This window comes from Rutidosis leptorrhynchoides, chromosome 4, assembly GCF_046630445.1.
Source record: "Rutidosis leptorrhynchoides isolate AG116_Rl617_1_P2 chromosome 4, CSIRO_AGI_Rlap_v1, whole genome shotgun sequence".
In the NCBI taxonomy this organism is placed as follows: domain Eukaryota; kingdom Viridiplantae; phylum Streptophyta; class Magnoliopsida; order Asterales; family Asteraceae; genus Rutidosis; species Rutidosis leptorrhynchoides.
This window is the reverse complement of record NC_092336.1, coordinates 269,992,456-270,008,495: the sequence shown is the minus strand read 5'-3', so window position 1 is coordinate 270,008,495 and position 16,040 is coordinate 269,992,456.

Sequence of the window (16,040 nt, the reverse complement as noted above, 5' to 3'; positions counted from 1 at the left end):
AGCCGCGGAGCATAGACAATAACCCCAAAATGATAGAGGTAACGAGCTTCTAAATCTTTTTTGCAAGGCAAAATGACTAAAGCACCTTTCAAAGGGACCTATGAAAGGGCTAAGGACTTATTGGGATTAATACATTCGAATGTATGTGGACCCTTTAAGCCCATAACTAGGAATGGTGAAAGATACTTCATTACTTTCATTGATGACTTCAGTCGTTTCGGATATGTATACCTGTTAAGACATAAGTTCCACTTTCTTAGTTGGGGCCATATTTAAAATACGAGCCGCGGAGCATAGACAATAACCCCAAAATGATAGAGGTAACGAGCTTCTAACCATCATAGATAGAAACATATCCATTAGGGTTCGGTTCCTCCTTTCGAAAACTCCATTAAGTTGTGGTGTCCCGGGTGGAGTAAGTTGCGAGATAATCCCACAAATTCTAAGATGATCTTGGAAAGCATCGTTTAGGTATTAATCTCCTCTATCGGTACGAAGTACCTTGATTGTCCTATTGAGTTAATTTTGTACTTCGTTTTGATATTTCTTGAATGCTTCAAAAGTTTCGTCCTTATGTCTTAACAGGTATACATATCCGAAGATACACTTCGTGGATCGAGCATTCAACTTATTAGGGACATAACGCTTAGGATAAGCTTCACATCCCTATACCTCTAAGTATGATAGAGATGGAGGTTTTCCAAACCATATCTCATGAGGTGTTCATTCCACTTTCTTAGTTGGGGCCATATTTAAAATACGAGCCGCGGAGCATAGACAATAACCCCAAAATGATAGAGGTAACGAGCTTCTAACCATCATAGATTGAACCATATCCATTAGGGTTCGGTTCCTCCTTTCGAAAACTCCATTAAGTTGTGGTGTCCCGGGTGGAGTAAGTTGCGAGATAATCCCACAAATTCTAAGATGATCTTGGAAAGCATCGCTTAGGTATTCACCTCCTCTATCGGTACGAAGTACCTTGATTGTCCTGTTGAGTTAATTTTGTACTTCGTTTTGATATTTCTTGAATGCTTCAAAAGTTTCGTCCTTATGTCTTAACAGGTATACATATCCGAAACGACTGAAGTCATCAATGAAAGTAATGAAGTATCTTTCACCATTCCTAGTTATGGGCTTAAAGGGTCCACATACATTCGAATGTATTAATCCCAATAAGTCCTTAGCCCTTTCATAGGTCCCTTTGAAAGGTGCTTTAGTCATTTTGCCTTGCAAAAAAGATTCACATACATCAAATGAGTCTAGTTCATTTGATTTCAAAAGTCCATTCTTTTGAAGTGTATGCATTCGATTCTTGTTTATGTGACCAAGGTGACAATGCCATAAGTAGGAATCACTCAAATCTCTTTTGAGTTTCTTGGTGTTTGCATGGAACATTGAGCTATTGTATGATGTGTCATCATGAACCAATTCATAAATACCATTTGAAGGTGAAGCCTTAAAATAGAACACATTATCTAAAGAAACATGGACATCATCATTAATGAAATTAAGATTAAAACCATATTGTTTCAAACGGGATACAGAAATAATGTTTCGCGATAAATCGGGTGCATACAAAACATTTTTCAAAATAAGTTCCAAACCACTTGAAAGCCTTAGAATAAATTCTCCTTGAGCTACTACGTGCACCTTAGCTCCATTTTCCATGTAGAGACTTGATGTTCCCGCTTCTTGTTTACTTCTTTTGAACCCCTGCATAGAATTGCAAATGTGAGTTCCACATCCCGTGTCTAATACCCATGTATTAGAAGAAATAATACTAAGCTCAATGTATACCATATATACATTACCTGAGGATTGACCTGCATCCCTCTTTTCCTTCAACTCCTTTAGGTAGACTGGGCAGTTGCGTTTCCAGTGACCCATTTCACTGCAACCAAAGCACGAATCTTCCTTGGGGTTAGCTTTACTGGCAACCTTTTGCTTTTTGTTTTTGTTGGTTGGGGTAACCATATTTCCCTTTCCCTTGCCCTTACCTTGGTGGGCGGGTCCTTTCCTCTTAGCCGCCTTCGGCTTAGAAGTGTTATTGCTTTTGGACCCGCCTTCATTGATCATAAACATGGGTGAAGCCCTTTTACCCATGCTCGCTTCGGCCGTCTTAAGCATGGCGTGTAATTCGCCAATGCTCTTATCCCATCCGTTCATGTTGTAATTCATTACAAATGTGTCAAACCTCTTTGACAAGGAATTAAGGATAAGGTCCGTGGCTAATTCATTAGATACATTGCAGTTTAGACAGTTCGCTCGATCAATTAGGCTTTTCATCTTAAGGACATAAGATGAAACGGATTGGGAGTCGTCCATCCGACATGCATGAAGCGCTCGAACCGTTTCGAAGCGGTCGACACGAGCTTGTTGAAGGAACATCTCCTTCAACTGTGTGATCATGTCATATGCACTATGATGCTCAAAATCCTTTTGGAGTTCGGGTATCATAGTCCCAAGCATGAGGCAAGAAACTTGCACTGAATCGGTGCAATATTTCTCCCAATAAGCCATGCCTTCCGTATCATCCTCGTCCGGTTGATCGGGAATGGGGTCTTCCAACACATACGCCCTATCCTCTAGTTTGAAGACAATTCTTAGATTGTGAAACCAATCTATGAAGTTCGTATGGTTAAGTTTTTCCTTTTCGAGGATTGACCTCAACGATAGGTTGTTAAAGTTGATAGGTGTGTTTGGAATGTTGTTGTTGTTATTGGCGGCCATCTACAAAATTTAACAAAGTCGTTTAAGTATTAATTTTAATTTAACAATCAATACCCTTTAAATCCAATTGATATTTCTTAAATTTTAGAATCCAACGGTAAACCAAATTTCGGTTAGGTGACCTTTATCCCGTCATTTGATTTAGCTAGGTAGTCATTATATGACAATTGCAATCCTTTTGCAACTTCTAAGTTATGGGATCATGCAATTCTTTTGCATGGCATATTTATCCTATCAACGCCTATTTGTTCCTCATGCTTCGGTGACCCTAAGCTCATGATTCCCAAAACAAGTTGTCCTACTTGTGTAAACGTGTAAATTTAACATACAAGTGGTTAGGTGACCTTTATCCCACAAGTGTGCTAAATTCACCTTAATTGTATTAGTTTGCTCATAACGGTTAGGTAACCTTTATCCCATTATGAGTTCCCTAATATTTTCAAGTGTCACACAAAAGGATGGCATTTAACTTGTTTGCCTTGTTAATAAGGGATTTTAAGTTTTCATTATTTCTAGTTTAAGAAAACTTTTATGCCATACACAAACATGCATTTAGTGTATGGTTCATTTGAAATCCATTTTAAAGTCTTGTAATTTTAGCCAATTACTTGATATAAACCATTTTATATATATGATCCTTATCATGTTCTTAATAACCGTTTATTAATGTCCTTTTAGCCGTTTTTAATTAAACCATTTAAATTGACGTTTTGCATGTCGTTAATGATGTTTAATTTAACTAATTAAATTGCCATTTTGTTTGTTGTTAACTTGTGTGATTAACTTGTAGCATACAAACATACAATCCACAATCATACAATAAACAACCATGCATGCAAAACAATATGTTCACAATCAAGTCATTTTGGTAGACATTTGTTTAGCCGGAAACAAGTGCCACCGGTAAAGGGGTTATAACACAAAGTAGGAGATTTTAAATCTCCCACTTAATCTTGAATCCAAATGCTCCTTCTTGTGTTCTTCAAGTCTTCAACATCTTCATCTTTTTACAAAATATATCCTAATACATTTTGTCTATGAAATGAAATACAACCTAATCTATTTTACATACCAAATATAAAATAAATTACATAACCAAAATAAAATTACAAACCAAATTGAATGAATATTATAACCACATTGAAAGATTAACAAATCAACCAAACAAACATTCATTCAAACACAAGGTCTTGGCTATGATTGTGAACATCAATATATCAACTAATATGATCCAAATGGCAAACCCAAAACCACTTTTGCAACCCTCATAAATTTGGCCAAAATGAGAAACCCTCCCAAATCCATTAATTTTGCATTTTACTTTCATGCATGTTAGTAGAATGCAAAGTTGATGGGTTTTAAAGACCATATATAAGAAGCATATTTCATAGACTTCGACTCTAGATACCATTGATGGAATTCAACATTATCACATGTTCTTAATGTTAACATAATCACAAACCAATTTTCTGATAGTTAATGAAAGCGGAAGCATAATTATCAAGAAAACAAGTTTAAATGTTAAACCATTTAAATTGAATCCCATATATGTATCAAGTCATGAACATATGCTTACAAATAATAGAAGGAAGTAAATTATACCTCCTCAATGATGAATTGAGGGCTGAAAAAGACAGCAGAAAATGATGATGAAGATGATGATGAAATAGCCTCTAAATTGAAGCCTCAAGTGTGTAATACCCACAAGCTTTTGATGCACCAACACCACCTTTGTACGGTTAGGATTTTAGAAACTTGAATACCTTTAAGAAACTTGAAGAAACCCCTTCCTCCTCACCTAAAACTCAAGGCCTGCTGCAGCAGGTTTTGGGCAGTTTTTTTCTTTTGTATATCTTGATGTGTATGTGCCTTTTTTTGTCTTGAAAGAGTACTAGATGTATATATCTATGTACATGGGAACTAACCATGCTTTTGACCAACAAAGAACATGCTTACACCCACTTCCAAGGCCACTAGCAATATTTTATAAAATGGTTTCATTGTTTTATAAAATTTGATTTTATAAAATTTGATTTTATAAAATTTGATTTTATAAAATTTATTTTATAAAACTTCCATTTTATTTGTTATGTATATTTATAAAACCAATTTTATAAAATGTAACATAACATTATTAATTATTTAACCTATAAATAATTAAATCCTTTTTATATAAATTATTCCATAATTTATATACATATCAAGTTATATTATTTTAGAAAACCAATTTTCTAAAATCCAAGTGTCACGTATTTATTTAATGATCCAATCGTTAAGATAAATACTAATAAGGTGTCGTGTTATTGTGTATGACCCGACTTGGATCATAACACATTAGCCACATTAATTTAATATGTCTCTCGGGCATATGAAATACCTTCAGAATGCTGACCACGGTAGTGCGTAAGCAGCATTTTGTCCCACCTGCTCGAGATAGGTGTTCCACCATGTTAACGCAGTACCTGTGAAGCTATGCGTGGCGTACTTTACCCTGTCTTCTTCAGCACATTTGCTTATAGCAAATACAGATTCAACCTTCTCGGTCAATCTTTTTAGTTCGACAGGTCCTTCAGTTCCATCGAATTCAAGAGGTTTACAGGTAGTGAAAGCCTTATAGGAGCATCCTACACGGTTTCCTGTGGAGTTAACTCCACTGCTAGACCCTGAGTTATTGTTGTTGTTTTGTATTGCAGCCTGTACTGCGGCTATGTTTGCAGCAAGGAATGCACAAAAATCTTCTTCGCTCATATTCAAGTTCTGTCGAGTAGTGGGTGCCATTTCCTTCAAAAATAGCTAAAAGAGTTAAGTTAATCAAATAAAATATTAGGAGTAGTCAATAGTATTTCGTAGCATAATAAGAACTTATTTATAAAAGCCTTTTCTTCATATTAGCGTTTTATAATTTTAATTCGGGTAGTACCTACCCGTTAAAGTTCATACTTAATAGCTAGTGTAAAAATTAACTAGTACTATCGAAATAATATTCTATCATGAAAAACTTAATTCATTAACATTTCACGCTTAAACTTTTGATACAATATTTTACAATCATACCATACCGCTATTTTACATATGGCATAAAAGTACAAGCACGTTATCATACATATATTACAAGACATGGTAAGAGTAAATGACTTCAACTCTTTTATTCAGACTTGTTTGCTTCATCTTCCTCGGACTCGGTTCATTTTGCTAATTTTATAGGGATAAACGGGCCAGTACTCATACGAGGAGTTCTTTTCACAAATGGTTTGGAAAAATCTGGTCCCTTAGATGTTCCCGGGCTATAGTTATACGGGTGTTTACGGTATATTCCGTCAGGGTATTTCTTGTTAACATATAGTTCATCGAGTTTTGGATCGGGTTTCTCTGTTTTAATAGATTTTCCCTTATCATTTTCCCTTTTTTTTTATTGAATTGGGCTGCGGTAATTTCTATTACTTCATCGGAATCCTCATCGGGATTCGATTCATCAGAAAATTGGTAGTTTTCCCAATATTTTTCCTCCTCAGCGGAGACACCATCGACCATTTTTAACTTTGGTCCATTGGTTGAAGATTTTCTTTTATTTAACGGGTTTTCTGTGATTTTTATTATTTCTTCCTCCGAATCTTCATCTTCTAGTTCTTCCTCTTCTTCCAGTTCCTCTTCTTCCGGTTCATCTTCTTCCGGTTCCTCTTCTTCCGGTTCCTCTTCTTCTTTCGGAATTTGTGAATCTTCCCAAAATACATTCGACTCTTCATTGTTATTAGTTGAGTCGATGGGATTGGTACTAGAAGTAGACATCTAACACACAATAGCAAAGAGATTAATATATCACATAATATTTACATCTTAAAAATATATAGTTTCCAACAAAAGTGTTAAGCAATCGTTTTTAAAGTAAACACGGTCGAAGTCCAGACTCACTAATGCATCCTAACAAACTCGATAAGACACACTAATGCGACCAAATCTCGGATACCAACTGAAATATCCCGTTCATATCAATTATAAACGTTTCATATTAATTGGTTTCGTTGCGAGGTTTTGACCTCTATATGAGACGTTTTTCAAAGACTGCATTCGATTTTTAAAACAAACCATAACCTTTATTTTATTGATAAAGGTTTAAAAACATAACATAGATTATCAGGTAATGATAATCTTAAATATAACATTTACACACGACCATTACATAATGGTTTACAATAATATTATACAAAAATTTAAGTTCCCGAATGCAGTTTTTAAACAATATTTTACAAGTATACTGACTCCAAATCCTGTCCTTAAATTAGCATTCAACAGCGGAAGCTCTTAATAATCACCTAAGAATAAACATGCTTAAACGTCAACAAAAATGTTGGTGAGTTATAGGTTTAACCTATATATCAAATTGTAATAATAATAGACCACAAGATTTCATTTAATAAATAATCATACACTTGCAAGTGTATAAATATCATTCGTATGATGAACACCTGGTAACCGACATTAACATAATGCATATAGAATATTCCCCGCATACTCGCAAGTATGCCATATACTGGCAATCGCAATCACCATTTAAATCGAAGTACTAAAGCCATTCATAACTTGAATGGAGGTTGTTAGGCCCAATAGATCTATCTTTAGGATTCACGTCAATTAGGGGTCATTTCCCTAATTCTTAGACTACCAAGCTTGAATGGGCGATATTCGGTTTAATAATCCGACCACAGAATGTAGTTTCAAGTACTTGTGTCTATTTTGTAAAACATTTAAAACTGCATGTATTATCATCCCAAAAATATTAGATAGTGAAAATGGGACTATAACTCACTTTCACAGATTTTCAATTCGTCGAAAATAAGACTTGGCCACTGGTCGATTCACGAACCTATAACAAATATACATATATCAAAGTATGATAGAAATATATTCATATCATATTTTATTACGTGTTAATGATTTAAGTTGTTAAGTTAGCAGTCCAACGTTAGTAGTCTACAATTAGTAGTCCACAGTTAGTAGTACATAAATAAATCAATATATGCATATTATCTCGAATCAATCCACGACCTAGTGTATACATGTCTCAGACTTGATCACAACTCAAGGTATATATATTATTTTAGAATCAATCTCGACCCATTATATGCTAACTCGAGCATTACCGCATATAGTGTCTTACGGTTATTCCAAAATAATATATGTAGATGCTGTCAATATGATATGTCAAAACATTGTATACGTGTCTATGGTCTATATATATATATATATATATATATATATATATATATATATATATATATATATATATTTATATATATATATATATATAATAGAATAAGTTATTTAGGATATGGTTAGTATAGATTTGTTATAAAATTTTCGTAGCTAAACTAGTAATTCTATCCAATTTTGTTTTACCCATAATTTCTTCATTTCAAATCCGTTTTGAGTGATTCAAAAGGCCATGGTTTCGTATCGAACCATAATTTATTAATCTAAATAGAAAAAGTATAGGTTTATAGTCAGAAATACAGGTTACAAGTCATTTTTGATAGAGATAGTCATTTCCGTCGAAAGAACGACATCTTGATGACTATTTTGAAAAACATACTTCTACTTTGAGTTTAACCATGATTTTTGGATATAGTTTCATGTTAATATGAAATATCATTTTCCCAGAATAACAAATTTTAAATCAATGATTATCATAGTTTTTAATTATCCAACCCAAAACAGGCCCCGGTTTAACTACGACGGCGTATGTCCGGTTTTACGTTGTTCTTCGCGTTTCCATGTTTTAAATCATTAAGTTAGCATATCATATAGATATAAAACATGTGTTTAGTTGATTTTAAAAGTCAAGTTAGAAGGATTAACATTGTTTGCGAACAAGTTTAGAATTAACTAAACTATGTTCTAGTGATTACAAGTTATAATCTTCGAATAAGATAGTTATATATATATATATATATATATATATATATATATATATATATATATATATATATATATATATATATATATATGAATCGAATGATGTTATGAACATCATTACTACCTCAAGTATAGTAGGTAAACCTACTGGAAATGATGAGAAAATAACTTGAGCTTGAATGGATCTTTGATGGCTTGGAAGTTCTTGAAGTAGAATCATGACACAAAAACAATTTCAAGTAAGATTACTACTCGAATTAAGATAGTTATAGTTATAGAAATCGAATCAAAGTTTGAATATGAATATTAACTTGAATAATAAAGATAACCTACTGTATGATCTTAGATGATTGCTTGGAATGGATTAGAAAGCTTGGAAGTATACTTGCAAACTTGAAAGTGTTCTTGAAGTTTTCTTGAGTAGTTGTTTTGTAAGTAGTTTTATGTTTGGATTTTTGAACTAGATTGATGTAGATTTTGATGAAGATGATGAAGAACACTTAGAACATGAAGATAGAACTTGAAAGAGATGTGTTTGATGCATGGAAGTTGCAAAATGAAAATGTTTGTGTGTGTGATGAATTTCGTGAATCATGGAGTCAATATAGGCTCCATTAGTTTGTTGTTTTGTTAGATATTTCATGCTAGTTGCCAAATGATGGTTCCCAAATGTCTTGATGACTCATTAAGGCTGCTAAGGGCTGATCATTGAAGTGTATATACCAATAATATGTACATCTAAAAGCTAGGTATAATACGAGTACGAATACTGAATGAGTACGAGTAGAATTGTTAATGTAAACGAATGGGAATGTATTTGTAACCATCTTTGATAAGTATGAGTTTTTTGATATGTGTCTTGAAGTCTTCCAAAAAGTGTATTAATACATCTTAATACACTACGTGTATATACATTTTAACTGAGTCGTTAAGTCATCATTAGTCGTTACATGTAAGTGTTGTTTCGAAACCTTTAAGTTAATGATCTTGTTAAATGTAATTAATCCATTGTTATAATACTTAATGAGATGTTAAATTGTTATGTTATCATGATAACATAGTGTTTTAATATATCTTAATATGATATATAAATAGTAAGACGTTATTATAACGATAATCGTTACATATAGATATCGTTTTAAATTCCTTAAGTTATTATTCTTGTTTTATGTATATAGTTTGTGGTTAATATACATAATGAGATACTTAAATATCATTTCAACATGTTAAACATATTATATGTCCATATATATTATCATGTCATATACAAGTTATAACGTTCGTGAATCATCGGACAAACTGGGTGGTCAAACGTTTACATAAAAACCATTTCAATTAATCAAGTCTTGACAAGTTTAATTGCTTAACATGTTGGAAACATTTATTCATGTAAATATTAATCTCACATGATATATATAATCATGGAAAAGTTCGGGTCACTGCATACATGCCTCGAATATTCCACATCAACACTCCATTGGCATTATAGAGCCTTCATAACTTTCTTCATCAACTTATTTATCTTGGATTTATATTTCTTTGCTTTGACTTGATTCAAATATATTTACCCCAACTTTGAATCAATGTCTAAAGCATAGAATAAGTCTGCTGATTCTTCCAAGATCTCTTCTTCATCACTATCAGATATGTAATTCAGGTTGATCCGAGCATTTATCATTTCCTCATATACCTGCTCAATCATATTAGAATCATTATCTTCATCTTGTTGTCCCTCTGACTCATATCCCATTTTAATGATTGAATTTTGGTTAAATGGTAGATGAGATGAACGAAAATGATCATCATGAGTGATCTTCAAAAGAGCAAATAACTTATTGAGATGCATCACATATGGAAGAGCTCTAGATGCATCCTTGGGAACATTGCTCATCTTGTTGCCATAAGCCATGTCTACATGCTCACTGTTCTCCAAACACCAGAGAAGAGCAAATTGAGTGGTGTGGACATTTCTTAATGATGTTATCATAACTTTGTTTGAATCGCTCCCATGCAGTGTTTTGAATTGCTCCCATGCAGTGTAAAGAGATTCATCATAAATTTGTTTGAAGTTAATGATGTAATTCTTTAGTTTGGTTTGTTTAGAAGGAGGGAAATATTCGGTTAGGAATTTAGTAGCCATCTCTGTCCATGACCTGATGGAATCTTTTTCCAGTCCTTTGAACTAGATTTGAGCATGATGAGTGATAGAATAGGGAAACAAGTATAGCCGGACTATATCTTGTCCTATCCCTGGCTATTTGTAGGAGTTCGAAAGAGATATGAATTTATCAAGGTGAGAATTAGGATCGTCATTCGGTAATTCATGAAACTGACAGCTATTTTGGATGAGCTGGATGATGTGATGTTTTAACTCGAACGAGTGTCCTTGAATCTCTGGAAATCTGATCGGTCCTCCTCGACCTTCAATCAAGGGTTTGGTATTTTCTGCTAAAGTAACGCGTAACACTATTTAATTTCTGATTCGTGCTTCCTTGCGTGCTTTAGGGATTATTGCGTCTGGATTAGGTACGAATAACAACAGCCTTGGTCTATATCGGGTTTGGGTCATACACTGGGTATGCCTTTTTGTTTTTAATTTTGAGCATATAAGCTAAATTTCTAAAGTAGTCTAAGGTAAGCTAAGCTAGTCTAAGGTAGTCTTAATCTAAGGTAGTCTAATTCTAAAGTAATCTAATTTTAACAACTATCCTACGATTGAATATATTTTTGGTTCTGGCTACTGATTCCCTGGTATTTCGATAACAGAGCTCTGCACGAACTATTCAACAAACCAAGTGTCCAGGCCGACTACGGAGAGGTGGGATCCTTTTGGTCCCAATATAATTGGCGACTGTTCGAAAAATCCAACAACCAAGTCCGTGTATAATTATCTTTCTTAGACACCACTAAATGCTTGTGAATAAGTTTGATAGAGAGCAGTATTGTCTGATACCAGTTCCCCGGCAGCGGTGCCAAAAACTAGCTTCCCTCTTGATATGGACGAAACAGACGGTTTTATTTGTACGGTGTCGTTAGGTCGCAACACGTCAGAATCAACCACCAAGAGGGGGGGGGGTACTGTTTTAAATTTATATTTAGCGGGGCCTAAATCATACCACTCCTTAGTATGAGTAAGGGAAGTATGACCTAGAGTCGTATTTTTGAGATATCAGTATAATCGAACCTATATTTAATCCTGAGATAGTTATGAAGGAGTAGTGATTACTTAATTTTTGGGATTTTTTAATTTATAAGACAGATAAAGCAAATGCAATAAAATTCGTAATTCAGATAAGGTTAAAGTGCATAGTATGATTTCATCAGTTATTCTGCCGTGATTATGGAATGCTGGCTCATGAATAGGCAGAGGCCTTGTATTCATTACACTGGTTCTAAACGCCCCTGTCATAAGACATGTCACTGGGTACTGCGCTAGGCTTGCAGATTCTGAATAGACAGCAACGTCCCTTACCCCCGACTCCCGTGCAGTCTGACTACAGGCATACACGTTCAGACGCCTCATCCAATTGAGCGACTTGGTTGGGTGATGTATTAACATTCCACAAAGGTCTAAACTTTCTTAAGCATAATAGAATACATGGTTTACCATATCCGAGAGACGTGATGTGTTTCAATGCTGATTGGTTTTAAAAGATAGTTAGGCCCTTAAAAAGAGTTCAACCATAAGGAACACCATGGCCAAGTCAAGCTGACTTCCATGAACACGTTCGGTTATCCTAACGGTCCAATCCTTTATGTGTCTAAACAAACAGTTCCTTAATTAACTAAGAATCCCTCAAGCGGGGTGCAATGCTTGAGACCGCTTTTTATGGTGCATTGTACTAATCAACACTGACCGGGTTACATGGCCTTACTTAGTAGAGGTATAGCTTACAACAACCGTTGTGCTTCAGCATGCACGTACGAAGTTTATATGCTTGGTGACTACACTAGCATGGTCTAGGATCGACAATGTACTAAGGGTCTAGTCAGATGTTTTACTACGAAAGAGTCCTCAGTCGGAATCCAAAGCTCGATAGACTTACTACAACCGGTGTGCCTCAGTCGATCTTACGTTGTATCCGATAGACTTCTCTTACCAAGGGGTGACACATATAGTGTACTCTGAATCGATGTTCGCGACTTCCCAATAACAGATCCAATAACTACGTTCTATTAGTTGGAAAAGCTATTGAGTTTAAAGCATAATCGGAAAGCATTTAAATAGCATACACAAACCATAACATTATTTCGGCATTATAACTGCTTACATCATAGCATACACTAAAGATAACTACTCGCTAATCATGGCAACAATATCACAGAACATAATGATAGAAGACATTATATAAAGATAAAGGATAGAAGTACAAGTAGATTAAACGAGTTCTGAATACAAAAGTGACAACTTCAAGACTCCAGACCGCTCCTAATACAATCTTAGACGTTCTTCTCCGGATACTAGGTTTCCCGCACGGAGTCGAAGACCTTGAAAGTTTGACTAATATTGTACAAGAGAGAGAAAGAAGTGAATTGAAGTGTGTGTTGGAATGAATGACAAAGACCCTTTAAATAAACATGATTTTTCCCTGCAAACGGCTGGCAGGCCGTTTGGCAGGCCATTTGCAGGGGTCGTTTGCCAAGCCAAGCCGTTTAGCAGGCCGTTTGCCCTGGCCGTTTGGCAGGCCGTTTGTGAGCCAGACAAGCCGTTTGGCAGGCCGTTTGGCTTGCCTGGTCAGCTGGATTTCCTGGATCGTAACTTGATTTCTTGTCTTTCACCGTTTTCGCTCTAAAATCTTCGTTTTAGCTCCGATTCTCTTGATTCTTTTTGCACCGTCTTCGTAATTACTTGTTCTTCAATTCTAACCCACGAAGTGAGTATTTTTCCGAAAAAAGTTCGAATCTTTCTTGTTTTTGAGCCTTAATACCGAGGTGAAAACGTGACTTTTTAGCCGCTATCAAATATCTCACACTTAGACTTTGCTTGTCCTCAAGCAAACTCTCATTTTCCTTAAGAAATCTTTTCAGAGTTTCTTTTCTAATAGCGGAAAAGATAAGGTGAGTCATCTGTGTTATGATTGAAACTATCTCTGCAAGCATGCGAGGAGGTTACATGACATAGGCTAGCTTTCACGGGTCACTCAAATCACACAAGTGTTTAGGGTTCCCTATAGATCTAAGAAATGAATTGTAACAACCCGACTTTTTTCGTTTACTTTCGTTACTTGTCCGTTAAGTATTTAACGGTGTTTACTTAGACTTGGGTGTTTAATAGAATTAAATACATGCTTATTAGAGAGATTCTTAAGTTAATATGTTATATTAATTTATGAACTTATTTCAGATAGCGAAATAACTAGGAAACGTTACGATTAAGAAAATCGCCTAGAAAGCTTTTCAGTTTACGGAACTCAGAAAAACGAAGAAATAATTATTTTCAATAATTATTGACTTTAAGAAAAACTTATTTAATTTATTATTTATTTAATAAATTAAATCCGGTGATTGCGTTTCAATGACTATTTAACGTTCCGGAGACCCGGTATGGTTAACGGCACTCAAAATGAACCACGCGCGTACCAAGAGTTAAGCAAAAACGAGCCCGAGACCCCATTAAAGGGCCATTTGGCCGACCCCCCCTAGTGAACCCCCTTATTGGACTTTTAATTTCATGTTTGGGCTATGTGATTTGCTTGTGGATTAAGTTAGGGTCCTAAACCCAAAGTATAAATAACAAGGAAGCTAGGCAAACCCTTATTTTCTTTTTCTTTTTGACCGATCGGTTCCCTCTCCCTTTCCTTTGCCTTCGTCGACCACCACAACACCACCATTACCTTCAAAAGTTGTTTTTAGAAGAAACCCCGTGCACGAAAGTCATTCCTTTGATCGTTCTATACGCGATAGTATAAGCTATTTTATTGTTTGAGGTATAAACACTAACCCTAGTTTTATTAAATCTGAATTTTGTTCAATTGTATGGTGTATTCGAGTCTAGTGCTCAATTAGTGGTGTTTAGAGTTGTAATTTATCGTTTGATTGCTTGATTAACGTTGTTTGCATGAAAAATGAATTTGTTTCTTGTAGAGCTGATAAAATTGGCATGAGAACTGATCTTGTAATTTGTTTATATGGATAGATATCGAAAAGTTATTAATTTTAGACTTTGATTTCGCGTGATTTCAATCGAAGTTTTTGTTAGGGTTTACATGATATACGAATTTTCTGAGTTGCATGCTTTGTGTTTTACTTTATAAAAATTGTGCTACTATATTCCTTATGAAATGTTATGCAATTTGGACTTCAGATTTGCGTTAAAAGATTTTGTAATGTTTCCGTTATGACAAAACGAAGATTTGGTTCTTAAAGTGAGCTGAATCAGTTTTCAAAGTTACACAAAAATTGTTAGAGTGAACTAGGAGTTGATTGAGACTTTGATCTTCTGGAATAGGTTATTTTATATGTTACTTGACATATTTCATTTGTATGAAAACTTGTGAAAACATGATTTTCCATGAGATATATGCTCGTCTAAGTTATATGTCTGTTTGATGAACAAAATTGGAAGGTCTGTAAAGATTGATTAAACTGTATGAATTGGCTAAAGAGATTTCTTTGATAATTTTACCACTAAAATTTTGGAATGTTTTTAGATGACTCCAATTAGCCGTTCATCAAAATCTATTTTCTATATTTTCTGAGAAATATTTCAAAACTGATGCGCGTGCTAAAACTGATTTAGTAAACCGTAACTAGACCCCTTCTGACTTCTGACTTTTATATATCGTATGACATTTTGGCTGGACTTTTTGGAATCTATTTTAAGTATAGTTATGATCTCTAGTTGGTCATAATTTTATGAGTTATGTGCTATGAGTAATGGTTGTTTCTTTCTACGATGTAAGAATTTCTAAGGCATGCTTTAAAATGCAAAAGTGCAATTTGCTTTACTATGAGATGTAAAATGATATTTGACCTAGGTTTGACTTGTTGACCATGATTGCATGACCTACTTAGATGTTTGACTTTAGTTGACCACTTTGACCGAGTTGACTTTTGGTTTGACTTTGGTTGACTTTTGTTGACTTGCTTGGATTAGTTGACTTTTACTTTTTGCTTGAGTCAGTCTGAGCACTAGGACTTTGCATACAATATGGGTTGACGCAATTTGACCTATAAGTGTATACTTAAGATGATTTACTTGTTTAGGTTGCGTTGTTCAGTCAAGATTGTTCGACAACCGTACGTTTTGCTAAGATATTTACAAGTACTTTTGCTAAGGTGAGTCTATAGTCCCTACTACATTTTTACAGGATGAGATGTATGCTTTTTAAAAATGTTTTACATATTAGGCACAAGTAACTTAAACAACTATACATATGAGTTCAGATCAAAAATCC